The 15,242-nt window shown below is 38.1% G+C and overlaps 2 protein-coding genes across 14 annotated transcripts in view; one reads left to right on the plus strand and one right to left on the minus strand.

The window, feature by feature from the left end:
• The window catches only part of COL8A1 (collagen type VIII alpha 1 chain), a 531,560-nt gene that overhangs the window by 169,377 nt on the left and 346,941 nt on the right, over positions 1 to 15,242 (plus strand). The gene's annotated exons all lie outside the window — the stretch shown is intronic.
• The window catches only part of FILIP1L (filamin A interacting protein 1 like), a 294,355-nt gene that overhangs the window by 5,540 nt on the left and 273,573 nt on the right, over positions 1 to 15,242 (minus strand). The window lies entirely within an intron of this gene.

The raw sequence follows: 15,242 nt of genomic DNA on the forward strand, positions 1-15,242 counted from the left end.
CACCATCAGTGCTAAAATGTTCACTCAACATTTTTACCTCTCAAATAAGCAGAACCTTTGTTTGTTTGTTTGTTTGATTTTTAATAATAAAACTCAGTGCCCAGTAAGGGTTTAGTGAGATGGCTTAACCTCAGTGATGACTAAGATAGTAGTTTGGTAGAGTGCTTCAAGATCCCTAAAACTCACAGCCCATGACTCATTCATTTCATTGCTAGGAATCTTTTCTAAGAAATAATCAGATGTAGGCAAGGCCATTCGTTTTTGCATTATTTATAACAAAAGTTTATACTATGTATTGTACTGTAATCACATGGAAGTATTATACTGTCTTGAAATGATGGTTTTGAAAATATAGGAAAAATGCTTATTCAGAAATGTTAAAAGCAGGATTAAAAACTATATACATGCTTTAACTATGTATGTTTGAAGAGAAAATACTAGGAGAAAATATACCAGTGATGTCAGTGGCTAACTGGTTAGTGAAATTATATGTATTTTTTTTTTATTTTTCTTCTATTTCCTTGATTTTCTACAATTAAGTATACAATTAGAAAAAGTAACACTGAGTTATATTAAGAGATAAAAGAAGAAGGAAACAATTAAGACAGCAGAACATTTATGTGAACATCAACCATATTTCCCAAACCATGAGCAGTAGTGGCTGCAGCTGAAATCAGTGATGGACTAATTCAAGTTGACTGATCTTGTCACCACAGCATTAATAATACCCTTTCCAAGATAGGTTTCTGAGATGTCCTTTAACTTTGTCAAGATACAGATTGGTTCCATTGTACAAAAATCTGTTGGAATCCTATTTAAATTGTAGATTCCTGGGCCTTCCCCCTAGAAATTGTAATTCACTTGTCTATGGATGTGCCCAGACATCCTCATTTTTAATAAACTCTCAGGGTGATTCATGTGATGCAGGTGGTCAGCCTGCCATACTTTGAGAAATACTACTATAGTTGAAATTCCTTTAGAAGTAAGCTTTAAGTTTTGGGATGCCTGGCTGACATAGTTGGTGGTGGGTCAGATTCTTGATCTCAGGGTTGTAAGTTTGAGTCCTGCATTGGGTTTACTTAAAAATCACTTAAAAATAAAATCTTAAAGGGGCCTCTGCGTGGCACGGTTAAGTATCCAACTCTTGGTTTCTGCTCAGGTCATGATCTCAGGGTTGTGAGATCCAGTGCCATGTCAGGCTCTGGGCTCAACACAGTCTGTTTGGGTTTTTCTCTCCCTCTGCCCCTTCTAACTCCCTCTCTGCACTCACATACTTTCTCTCCTTCTCTCTAAAATAAATAAATAAATCTTTTTTTTTTTTTTTTTTTTTTTTTTTTTTTTTTTTTTTTTAAGATCTTAAAAAAAAAAGGGGGAAGAAGAAATAAGCTTTAAGTTTTCTTTCATCTGGAACTCTGGCCTGCCTGGGTATGAGAGGTTTAATACTAAAGTCCAGGGCTTCATGACTCCAAGGTTTACATCAAAACTACCTGTAGGGCTTTTAAAAGACAGCAGATGCCCACACCCCATCCCATCTTAGAACCTACTGATTCTGATTGTCTAAGAGTGTCGGGTATGGGCATGAGTTTTTAATGAGCACCACAGGTTATTCAGAACTGAAATCCCTGTGATAAACCAATTGGTATGGAACACAATATTGGTGAGGCTTGTTTGTTTTAAGCTATATTGTTATGCTTTGGTGAGGATGATGGTCATTGGTAGGGGTCAGTCACCGAAAAGTTTCTGGACTTCCATTGTTTCTAGATCATTGATGGTGCAAGCTAATTTTGTGTTGTGTTGATAACTCTCATTTCACTACATAGTTTTTACCTCTAGGTGGCAGCAAAGGCCAGTCATTTTATTAGAACAGTCCTAAATGTCTTTCGCAAAATCTTTTAAAAATGATGCTGTGAGTTTTTATTTTTTTCCTGTATGAATTTTATACTTGGACGTATTTAAGTAAATGAGGTATGGAGCTTTGAGATGTGTCATCTCTTGGATCATTTTTTATAGACCATTATGTCAAATAGCTCCAAGAAAGTTTTATCCAAATTTGGAGTGCGTATTTCAAGAGGAATCTCTGCATAGGTCTGTTTTAAGACCACACAGTGAATGCTCTTCTCAGAGTCGGAGGCTCCTGGGTTTCATCAGAAAGCAGATGTCTTGGAGGAGATTAAGCAAGTTGGAAAGCTCATTCATAGAAGAAAAGTTTTTTTTTTTTTTTTTTTAATGTTTAGCTCAGTTCAGCATGGAGATTGGGATTTGGAATGGATTATAGGCCTGAAGGATGCCAAATTCAGTGAGGCAGACGCATTGGTTTTATCTAGGGAGCAGTAGAAAGAACAGGAGTATATGTGTGGAATGTATTCACTAAATTCATAAAATGTTGGCTTATCTATAGTTTCTTAAAAGAAACCAAGCAATCTATAAGACTCCTTGGTTACAGCAAGTCATTAAATGGCATTGAGCCTTTGTGACCAAGAGAAGTACAGAAAGGTGAAAATGTTTTCGGTTTTATTTGAAGTCTTAATTATGTAGCCCAGTTTTTACTTGATGCTTGTGCTCTTTCATATTATCATGAAGGACAAACATCTGAAAGCATACCAGAACAAAATCAGCATTTGTGGGGAAGCTATTAGATCCTAGTTAGACAGCTGGAATCAGGATGTTCCCTTTTCTTTAAATGAAATTAATTTTGTAAGTGCTTTGAACTTTTTGGAAATGTATTGGCAACATATTGTCTAAGAAAACAGTGTTCCCTCAGGAGTGTTCTTGACTCCAAGGCCTGCACAGCCCCTCAGTACACTTTAGCTCTAGAGGTTGAAAGGATCAAGGTTCCCAAAGACCTCCTTTCATTTCACTTTGTGGTTATTGGGGTGATGCAGGGAGGGGGCAGATTCAAGGCTGCCTAACTCCCTCAGGGACCCAGCTGTGTTATCAGAATAACAATATTTTGTATTTTTGTTTTTATCTCTTTTTAATGGGAAAGTACACAAGTAATTATGATAGATGTGGTAATGAAAAAGAGGAAATGATAAACTGGAAAAAAAATCTTTGAAATATTTTTGCCTTCATTTCTTTTGTCTTTATATTGTTTGGGAAATCACTACTAATTTGTATAAAGAAAAAAATGGAAATAACAGATAATGAATCTGTCACATAGCCTAGAGTTTCATAAACTGCTTTGGCTTTTTCTCTTGATTTTCTCAGAACCGCCTCCATACAATGAAACTTTACCATTATAGATTTTACAGTTTTATATGGTAAGAGATCTTTCAAAAGGAAACTTAATAGTTGGATTTGCTTATTTCTATTAACCTGTGAGAAAACATTTGGTTTTAAATAGAGTTACAATGCTATGATTTCTATTAAAAAGTTGTCTAGTTTCTGAGGAGGTTAGAGGAAATTGATGCTTTTATTATATAATGTAATATGATTTGTGGTTGTACCTAGTTACATCCCAATCTCTCTGTGGTAATTACACCAGGGGCAGTGAGGACAGTCCAATAATAAACATAGAAATACAGTTTTCAAAAATCCTCCTCAGTTGCTGCCCTTTTTTTAAAAAAAAAAGATTTCATTTATTTATTAATGAGAGAGAGACATAGAGAGAGAGAGAGAGGCAGAGACACAGGCAGAGAGAGAAGCAGGCTCCATGCAGGGAGCCCCGATGTGGGACTTGATCCCAGACACGTAGCATCATATAGAAATAATATGCTAAAAGTAAAGTCAACTAACCTCGAACTGTTGTCTTCCTTGTTTGTCCTCTTTTTCTTTTTTTTTTTTTTAAAGATTTTATTTTTAAGTTATTTCTATGTCCAGTGTGGGGTTCAAACTTACAACCCCGAGATCAAGAGTCGCATTTTCTACTGACTGAGCCAGGCGGGCACTGTCCTCTTTTCTTTTTATTCATCTGTCAGATTTTTTACCTCAGGGTTGTTGGTTTTTTTTTCTTCCCTTTTTCATTTTTCATTATTTGCACCCATTTAAATTTTTTCAGTCGTTTACAGGCTTACATTTTACACCAGGCTTGGATTAGCAGCTAGAGCAGAGGCTGCGATGCCAGATAGACTTGGGTCTGCATTCTGATCTGACACCAGCTAGCTGTGTCCTCAGGCAAGCCATTTACCTGTTCAGACTTCAGTTTCCTCAGCTGTAATCCTTATCTGCGGATTAGAGTACCTACTTGCGTGGTCTTTGGAGAGTAGGAAAGAGCCTGGCCCATCAAAGTTCCATATAAGTGTTTGTTGTTACTTGTGTTAATGTTAACGAACTTTGCCTTTTTCCTTATATCTTTTCTTAAGATGCCTGTTTCTTGATCATAATCATAGTTTTTTTGGTTATTTTATCTTTCTTGTTTTTCTGCCTTACCCTTGTTCTCCCCTCTCCAATTAATTATTGGAGACATGTTAGCAAGCATAGGGGTTGAAGCAGCTGACCAAGCAGTACTGTGCTTACTCGGCCATGTGTCTAACCAATTCTGACCCAGAAAAGGATCCCTTCACATGATCTTTTCCTCCTTTATCCTACTTGGTCTGGTCATCATCTTTCTTTTATAGAGTTTACCTGAAAACATACTATTTCTACTTTTTCCTCTTTTCCTATCTTTTAATTGAAGAATGAAATGAAATCCTTTGCCTGTGACATTTTTGAATTGTGAAAAGAACATATGGGAGCAGACTGTCACCAACAGGTATATTGTTAGTCATGTAAGCCTTTGTTGAACACCTACTACCAGCAGTATTTAAGTCCTGGGTAAGGTAGTACAGTGGTTTTTAAACTTTATAAGCCCAAGAATGGACCAGGCAGATTGTTTAAATGCACATTTCTTACACTGGTTTCCATAGGTCTACGCATGTGGAAATCTGTGGAGTCCTGAGTGATTACATTTGAGAAACATTGATAAAAGACTATAAAAAACATCTAATAATGGATTATTGCTCTCAAGAGATTATAGTATAGGAGGGATAACAAATAATTATAAAAAGAGGCAAAATAAAGTGCTATAGTAGAGGTACAGAAGTATTTTGGGAACTCACAGGAAGATTGTGAAAAATAAGAAAGGTTTTCCAGAGGAATTGGCACTTGAGATAGGAGTAAGATTTCAATAGGAGAAACAAAAAGAGTATTCTAGCCCTAGGAACAGTATGATCAAGATACAAGGCAAGAAAGCTCATTGGAATGTAGGAGGATGGCCAGTACAGTGTTCTGGTGAGGATATAGAGGTTGTCCAGTTTCAAAGGGAGATGAGGTAAGAGATGGAGACCTGATAGAAGGTTTGGACTTTGGATACTCAGTAATGTAAGTGTAAAGTAAGTTCTGTTTTTGGTGGTGGGGGTGGGGTGGGGTGGAGAGGACTGGAGAATTGCCATGATTGGGAAGATATTGTAGGAAGATCACTAACAATGTGAGTGAAGATTGGATTAGAGATGTGAGGAGTAAATGCAATAGATTAACCACTTTACACTACCATCTGTTTAGGGGGGGAGTAACACAAATAAAAGGGGGAGAGCAGAGAAAAATACCAGAGCAAAATGGCTGACTAGATCAGGGCTGTAAGCAGAAAAGTGGAGAATCTCTCCCAGATGTTGAACTTTGGTAACAAGGAAGGTAGTGGACCATGATCAGAAATGAGACAAAAAACAACCCAAAAGCAGCAGTGCAGTGGGGTGTGGGCACGTGCCAAGTTTGACGTGTAGCTGGACCTCCCATGTGGAACTGTTTGGTGGGCACTGAAAATTGGAGATCTTGCCTTGAGAATCATCATGAGAAAAACTGTTGACATCAGTCAAGTGGCTGAGAACCCAAGGGGAAATTTTAATTCCTCTTCACCTGCCAATCTCTTCTACAATAGATACCTTTACATTCCTTTCCCAGGGCCTGAGAGGTGAGTTTCGTTGGGCCCCATCCTGTGCCCACACCCTCCCGCCCTGCCACAAGGCCACCAGTCATACTGATAAGAGTGGAACTAGTTCTGAGAGCAGCCCCCTGTGGAGGCATTTTTTCCCTGTACTTGCACAATGCACAGTGATTGAGTTGTTATCCAGGCACTGATTGGCTAGCAGGGGGAAGGAAATCCTGCTCCTGCCCTCCAGTGACCAGGCTGGCCCTCCGCCGATGTCGGAGCTGAGCAGACAGATTACATGAACTTGTATTCTGAGGGGGAATCCGCCATCCTTGGCGCAGGGGCACTCAGTAATTACAGGATGCCCCCCCCCCCCCCAGAGCACATTTCCTTCCTCATTGGCAGCCGGAGAAAACCAGGAGTGGGGGCCATGGTTGATGGGTTGGCTTAAAAAAATAGTAATAATTGTCCATTGTTCTCCCTAGACCTCTCATTACCCTTCTTAGAAGCTAAAATCAGTGGCCCTGGCATTTATATTTTCCAAAATTTTTGAAATAAATATGTATTATTCTTATAATCAGAAAAAAGATGTATATAAAAAGAACTGTGTTGCTTATCTGTGTCACTATGACAGATGTCATCCTTCTTCACTGAGATCCTTTCCCATTGACCTCCTCCTTGTTACCCTGAAGGGATTGTTAGGTGTTTAAATGTTTCTTATGTTATGGGCCTTTAGGGGATCTGTCACAATTTTTAGATAACTCCCCTGTCTATACAACTCTAATTTTTTAAAGCCTCAATACTCACTTTTATTAATGAATTCAGGCAAGAACACCATTAAAAGGCAAAGAACAGAAAAAAAAAATAGGTCTTTTTTTTTTAAGAGAAGGAAAAGCAGCCAACTCACTAATAATGGACAGTAATTTGTTCTTGAGGAATTGTGAGTAGTTTGAAGAGTGGCTGCATTGAATCAAGTTTTTTATGCACTTAATTGTTTATGAGAGATGCTTTGAAGACCAATTTGAAGACTTTCTCTAAAATGTCAACTTTATTTGTGATGCTTCCTTGGTTTATAGTTATTTAATCCGGAATTTAGAGCCTGAAAGGTTGAGCTCTAACACTTTTCCCCCTGAGCTGGGGAGATAAACAGAGCTTCCTTTTTTTTTTTTTTTTTTTTCTTTAAGGTGATTTTAGGACCATCATTCTTTCCTTTTAAGTTATGGTGTTGCTTGAGAAATGGAAACGCTAAATCAGGGTAGACCATCCAGGAAGATTTTCTAGTCTTCTGCAAAGGCAGAAGTCCCACTATGTCTGGGCTAAGTTGGTGGTGCTTGTCTTCATGGTGGCTAGACCTTGATCTTTTGATTGGCTTTTCTGGAGGTGTCAGGTCACTACAGCTACCTACTTATAAGCTTTGATGTGCATGGTTGTGATGCTCCTTCTGTGGAGCATTTTTACTTACTTCTGATGCTTTTCTCTCCAGCCACCTCTGAGCCAATCAGGTACATCATAGTCCAAGCTCATTGGGCATGCTTGGCATTTTCCTGAGGAAGAGGAATTGTGCTTCTCTTTGGTCTTGCTTTCTCCCCTGTCCTATCCACAGCACCATCCCCACATCCATCTTCCCCATGCCTGCCCTTTTATGTGAGGCATGGCCACTCACATTCATTCTTTGTTCTTTCCCTAACCATAACCTTAGGGAGATGGGAGGAGAGCTAGATCCCGCTGGACTATGGTGATAACGGAAGGTTTCAAAAAAGGTAGGGCTTGAGCCAGACTTTTCAGTGTGGGTCATTTGATAAGAGAAGAGGAAATTATCCATATAGAACAGTGGGGAGGAGGTGGGGGATAATCCTGTGTATAGTTAGGGGCATTCCAAGTGTTCTGGCTAAAGTGGCAGACATACTGGACAGAGTGCAGGAATGTAACGTTAAGCAACCTGTCTGTGCCCTTAAGTAATGGAGAGGATCAAATGCATTTTATTGTGCTTCCTGCTTGTACTGCAGTAGCCTCTCAGTATGTTGCTCTGGAAAGAGAATGGGACGGTAGAATTAGATTTGTGTTATAATGTCTCATTCTTGTCACATACTAATAGGACAACCTGAAGCAATTTTCCTTACATCTCGGAATTAAATTTTTTTTCTTCTAAAATTGTGATAATATCCACTTTATAGGATTATTGTGAAATAACAGTGTAGAAAGCATTGTTTCCATTATCTCACTACCCAGAAGCCTTTTCTGAAGACATGGAATGCTCCCTAGCATTGCACTCAAGGCCCTTCACAGTCTAATAGGACAGGGCCCTTCAAGCCTCACCCCTGCCCCAATCATGTCAGCTACAGACACACTGTGCTGCTCATTGTTTCTTGAACATTGCTTTCTTCCTCTCCCTCTTGTCCTCATACCTCTGCTTTTGTGGGCACCTCCCTGGAACACCTTTTGTCCTCTCTTTATCCTAGTCTTCTTCATCTCCAAGCTCCTACTCAAATCTCATTTATTTCTGAAACCTAACCCCCAAAACTCACCCCCAGGGAAACCTCCTCCTCTAAATTCCTATAGTACTCACTATCTACAGAATTCTTTCTCTGTGTTGTGCTCTTAACTACCTTCTAAGGTTGCCCTCAACTCCTGCCCTAGATTCTAAATCTTACTTGCATAACTGCCTTGCACAGCAATGAGTAATATTAGGTGCTTTATAAATATTTTTTTGTTCAGGGACACCTGGGTGGTTCAGCAGTTGAGCACCTTGCCTTCGGCCCAGGGCATGATCCTGGAGTCCCACGTCGGCTCCCTGCGTGCACCCTGCTTCTCCCTGTGCCTAGTCTCTGCCTCTCTCTCTCTCTCTCTCTCATGAATAAATAAATAAAATCTTTAAAAAAATTTTTTTAGTTCATTCTTGTAGGTGATTTGTTGAAGAATGAAGAAAGCTTGTATTCTAATAGAAGATATTTGTGTCTCTGGTAGGTTATAAGCTACTACAGAGGGAATTGAAATTTCTCAGAGAAGACTCTTTGGAAAGCTACACAGTAAAGGGTTATCTCTTAAGTCCTTAGGAATCTTCCTGAAACCCATTTTTCACCCACTAAGGCAAATGTGGTTGGTTTTCTAGACTTCTTTACTTCTCCTGAAAACATGTGAGAAATGGAAAGCTCATCTGAAAACTCTAGAATACTGTATTGAAAGAAACAAAAGTACAGGGTATTAACACAAACATAAATGTTCAAATACACACGTGTTTTGATCCAATCTGTCAAGTTATTGGAAACAATCCTTATGTAACTGAAGTCTTCAGTGCAGATTTTTTTTAAGTTGCTTTGAGGCTTATATTTAGTCAGATTCAAGATTTTCATCTCTAAAAACCAGACATAAGACTTTTCAAATGAGCTGTCAATTTTTTCCCACAACAAGTAATGTAAAAGAGGAACTGGCTTATAGTTAGTCCATCTCTCTAATGCAGTGGTTCTTAAATGGAGCTGATTTTACCCCCCAGAGAACATTTGGCTGTGCCAGGAGCCATTTTTGTTTGTCACAGTTGGGGGATGCTACTTGGCATCTAGTGGGTAGAAGCCAAGAATGCTCTTAGACATTCTAGAGTGCATAGGACAGCTTTCCATAACAAGGAATCATCGATCCAAGCTGTTAATAGTCCTGGGGTTGAGAAACTTTGCTTTCATAAGAAGAGAGCTGTTATATTGAGGATTAAAAGGCTAATTCATAGAATCTTAAAGAGAAAAACACATCTTTGGAGACCATCTAGTAGTTAAGACACCTACAAGTAGGAAAATGAAGAAGAATAAATTTAATTTCTGAAAGGAAACTGATGCAGATAATCAGTTTGTTTATTTACGCCCAACATTATTTCCCAAAGGAATTTTAAGCAATTCAAGAAGGGTGTTAAGGGCAGCATGGGTAGCTCAGCAGTTTAGCGCCACCTTCAGCCTGGGGTATGATCCTGGAGACCTGGGATCAATTCCCACATCGGGCTCCCTGCATGGAGCCTGCTTCTCCCTCTCTCTCTCTCTCTCTCTCTCTCTCTCTCTCCCTGTTTGTCTCATAAATAAATTTTTTTAAAAATCTAAAAAAAAAAAAAAGGTATTAAGACTTGGAGAGAATTCAGAAATCACTGGAAGTTAGAACTAGATATCATCTTAGAGATCACCAAGTCCAGTTCTATTTATTTCACAAAAATTAGATGACTTTTCTAGGATACACAGCTGACTAGGAAAGGCATGAACTGAAACCTGATCTTCTGTTTCCTGGCCTCATGTGTTCCCTTCCACCCCATTACTCCACTTACCTAAATCTTTCATTGGTCAATTTCAAATTTCAATTGCTCTGTGAAGCCTTGTTAATCTACTGTAGTCTTGCTTAATCTCTAGTTTAATATATGGATTTAGTTCGCTACTTGTTTGTTGTCTAATACTCTTCTGTTTCTTGCCTCCTTTCCTTCCTCAAACTCTTTAAGGACAGTGAATCTTTTGTCTCCATACCTGCCCCGTGTTGGATAGAAGGTAGGCAGTTCAATATGTCATGATCGGTGGATTAACCAGTTGTGTCCATGTGGTGCTTTGAAGAGAAGATACCATGTATGTCCTTGAGAAATATGAGTGGCATGTTAGTGAACCCATTCCACCTTTACAGGCCTAAGGAATGCAGAGTGAGACAGCCTTTGTAGGTCTGTAGGACTTGTATACATCCCTACTTATGCAAAGATGACTAGGCTTTCAAAAGCAAAACAGAACTCAAGGGGAAAAAAAAATCCTAGGTAATGTTACAAAAATATCATACAGGACCATTTGGCTATGGGGGAAAAAGGAACTTACTAAAATAAGAAAACTAAAAAAGCTTTCAAAGCCTGCCTTAATTAATTGGAGAAATTTTATTTCTCTTGATCAGTAATTTTATTTTCAAAAAACAAGTAAACTTTAAAATGAAGCCACAAGTAAAGATTATCCCTAGGATAGCTGACTGTAGCCCAGGGTACATTTTTATGTCACCATTTTAAGTGTAAAAACTGGTGTCCTGAAGGAATGTTGACAGATTTATATGTGCTCCTATATGAACAGTGTTAAAATTCACTATCAAGTGATAAAGTACTTAGAAGTGTTGGCCAGTTAACTGGCTGGGCTCCCCTAGGGATTCCTTACCCTGCAGTGTTGCTTTCGGGGATGCCCACTCTGATACATTTCACTGCACAGTGGAAGGTCCATCAGTTGGAAAGGAAAGCATTTGGAGTTTAAACGAAAATGAATTTAAAGGGGTTTAAGGTTGGGGACTTTGTTGAACCACTTATCTTCCTTGCTCTTTCTTGGCATTTGCTTCATTGTGGCCTAAGGTGAATGGAGTCCTTTGTTTTGGTTCATCCAAACTGCTCTCTTTAATGTGTGTTCTGGACCATTCCCAAGAAATGCTGTAGGGTTATTGAGGGCCTGGGATCTGAGGGAGAAACAGCTTGTAGGTGTCAGACAGCCTGCTACTGCTCAGCTAAAGATTCAGGCACACATGCTTTGCTGCAGTTGTAAAACTAGGAACCTTCCCACCTTATAAAGTGGTAGTTTTAAGTATTTCTTCTGAATAAAAAAAAACCTGATGAATGAGCTTTCTATTTGTCATGCCAGCCACCAGAGGGCAGAATAGTCACACTTCCTTGGACAGGTGTAATTCTGATAGAGCAGGACTCCCGTCCAAACACACTTGCTATTGTTTATCAATATAGGAATTTCTAAAACAGTGGAATTCCTACTTTAGGATGCCTGCTAAACAGCAGAGGAATTTGTTGAATGCGCAGCTTCCTGGGCCCTACCCTCAGAGATCATCAAGTCCAGTTCTCTTTATTTCACAAAAATTAGATGACTTTTCTAGGATACATACATGTATCCAATATACACGTGTGTTGGATTTTTCTTTGAGAAACACAGATCTTAATGTTTTGGGAATGAATTTTTGCCTGATTGTGTATTCTCTTAGGATTGCAAAGCAAAATGATTTTTAGAGGGGAAAAACAATAACAGAAACCAAGGTATAGAGAAACTGGAATGCTGTTAAAGATCTTTCCCTGCCTTTGTCTACTAAGTTTCAAAGAAGACTCACTCTGTAAAGATTCAGAATCAAAGAAGCCACCGAAAACATGTTTTTGTCTGGAGTTCTACTTCAGTCAGTAATGATCATCAAATGCTTAGGCTTCAAGTCTAAGAATTTTTAAATTAAATATCCCTTTTATGACCATCTTATAGTGCTACCTAATTTTATCCTTTGAGTGTCATGAAGACCCCAAACCTAATGTCTTGGCATTGTGCAGTGTAGTTGTGGAGACCTTCTGAGTAGATTTATGTAATCCTGTCATCATCTTGAATATATAGATAGAAAAAATATATAGAGAGAGACTTTCCTTTATATGTAAAAATCCAGCTATAGTAATGTACAATCTCCTAGTAAGGGTGATGATTTAATTTTTGCTCCCAAGGAACAGAGGCATCCTCCAGGAAAGTTTTGCCACTGTTCTTAAAAGAATACGGAAAATCATTTAAATCTATGATAGGATGCTGCAGTTTAAAAAATTAAAGAGATAGGGGAACTGAGTAAAATGAAAATTGTTTCTGAAGCTGGCACTTCAGATGAAATGAAAGGAAGATATTTTATCAGATGTGTATAAAAACTATCTTCTGTGAGTCTCTAATGGGCTTCCCTCTTCCAAAGATACAAACCTCCACCCTCATGTATCTCATACGAAGATTTTCCAGTGTTACTTCCTCTTTCCTAGCTTTCAAGGATCTTCTGTGATTATATACAAATGAAAAAGAAGGTTCTGTAAACTTTCAAACACACACATGAATGTAAAAATTTAATTTTGAAACTAAGGACCAAAAATATAGAATTTGTGAATGGGAAGATGCTTTTTTTCAGAATTGATGCTGTCTTTACCATAAATTTTATTTTATTTTTCTTAAGGATTTTATTTATTCAGAGAGAGGCAGAGACACAGGCCGAAGGAGAAACGGGCTCCTCGCAGGGAGCCCGATATGGGACTCGATCCCGGACCCTGGGATCACACCCTGAGCCGAAGACAGACGCTCAACTACTGAGCCACCCAGGCATCTCAACCATAAATTTTAATTAGTAACACTTTTAATAATCTATATATGTTATTAATATGACAGTGTTCCTAAATTCTGATGCTGATATGAATTACCATACTGAAGTAACCTTCCCAGTAGAGGAACCTCTAAAAAAGGTTTAGTTCCTTGAAAGTCCAGTAAACTTCTAGTAATGTTAATCACTTGGGATGCCTATTTATAGCTAAGATCTAGAGCAGATGATGAAATGAGATTTTGTGCATTATAATCATGGAGCACAGGTCCTGTGGTGTTAACTTTATTGTAGAGAATTGTTCTGGCTCACGTGAGAAATTGAATCCTTACTAAATGGATGAGCTATTGAGCCCAGAGTTTTTCAAACTCTTAGTTTACAGATGTGCCAGGAATAGATATCTCCTCAGCAGTTGGGGCAGAATATTTTCTCTTTGTGCTATTGTGTGAAAAAGGTTGGGAAGCACTGCAGAGACCTTGTTCTTTGATTCTTTCTAGTTTCTGTCACACTCTAAAACGTTATGTGTACCCTCTCTTGATTATTATTTAGAAAAGCATCTTAAGCAGCAGCATTATCAATGTCTACTTTAAAATATGTTAAATTATGTAGTTTCTTCTAAAGTTCTAGCCCAAGGTGACTTAAAAATAGTGTTGGGGTGCCTGGGTGGCTCAGCTGGTTAAGCATCTGCCTTCAGCTCACGTCCTGATCTCAGGGTCCTGGGATCAAGCCCTGTGTCAGGGTCCCTGCCCAGTGGGCAGTATGCTTCTCCCTCCCCCTCTGCTGCTTACCAGCCCCTGCTCCACCTTGCTCATACTCTTTCTCTCAAATAAATAAATAAAATTTAAAAAATAGTTTTGAAAAACATTTAGACCATCATGTATTTTGTAATACAGTTGGGTCACTGCCAATTCCCAAGATAAATGTGTTTAAACAGAAGCTTTCTCATTCATCACCAGCCTCAGCTTTCATCCCAATTTATTTAATGATGATGCAAGCCCATTGCATTGGTGTTGCAGTTCATCACCATGGAAGTGTTTCTGTCAACAAATCCTCGCTTTGCTATCATGAAATTGATTTTGCAGGGAAAAGGAGGATAATCGTGGAAGATTTCTTTTACTTCTAAAAAGATCTTCAGTTTGCCTGGGTGTCTAAATGAATTGTGTTTAAAATCAGTAATTGGCAGGAAAACTGACCAAACTAAATTAACAGTTATGGGGTTGGAAAAGGGAAACTAGTAATGAGCTACTTTGTCTGAATTTATCTTTTTAATGTGACTTGGGGACCAGAGTATTTAAAATACATTCCTCTGAAAAGTGTTGTTCTCTGCTGTGGAAAGATAGATCATTCTCAAAGAGTCCTAATAAGGTAGGTATCAGAATTCTTAGGATGCCTTGGTTAAGTTTTTCTCACTTACCTTGTAAATGGCATAACAATAATCACAGAAGAAACTTTCCTCAACCAAGATAATGTATGATTTTTTTTAAATATGCCTTTTCTGTAACTTGTGTTTGTAACTATTTTTAGCTTTTATTTGCTTGTTTAGAGGTTGGAGAAAAAATGCAATTACCTTGCAAGCTTCTGAATATAGCCAATTTACAAGCAAGGTAGGAAACACCTACCTTAAATAATTCAAACTGTTTTGGGATTCAGATAAGAAAGAAAAACAAGAATGACATTTTTTTGCTTTGAAGCAGTATTCAAGAGCATATATCATAGTGGCTGATTTCAGGTTTGGATGCAAATATATTTGTTCTATAGGGGTTTTCACTACAGTAGAAATACAGTCAACTCTTGATTGTCAGGGTAACTTGTGTTTTAAAATATGCTTTTTCTCGCTTACTATCACATTTCAAAGCTTTTTACTTTCACCATCAGCTTGTATGTGCTTATAAAAGCAAATTATTTAATATTTTTTATTCACTTGGTGTCAGTAAACATTTATTAAGTTTTCAACATGTGCTAAGCACTTTGCTGGGCACCAGGGATACTGAGATACATCTCAAGCAGGAAGTTAACTTTGCTCCTGAGAGATCTTATAGTTCATTTTAAAATCAAAGAGACATAAATTTTATTTGAACCACTTCCTCTTCCTCTAATAACATGTGATCAGAAGTTGACTGTAAATGGGAAGTGGGACGTAGGTCCTCCTTGCTTTCAAGGAAGAATTAATAGACCTTCTGAACAGGAAATAAAATTATATTATACATGCAAAAATGTAACACAGAATGACCAAAAAAAAAAAAAAATTCAGCAAGCAATGATAAAAATAACAAATTATTTACTGCTTAAAATGTTAAAGTATTTCATCAAGACA

This window comes from Canis lupus, chromosome 33, assembly GCF_003254725.2.
Source record: "Canis lupus dingo isolate Sandy chromosome 33, ASM325472v2, whole genome shotgun sequence".
In the NCBI taxonomy this organism is placed as follows: domain Eukaryota; kingdom Metazoa; phylum Chordata; class Mammalia; order Carnivora; family Canidae; genus Canis; species Canis lupus.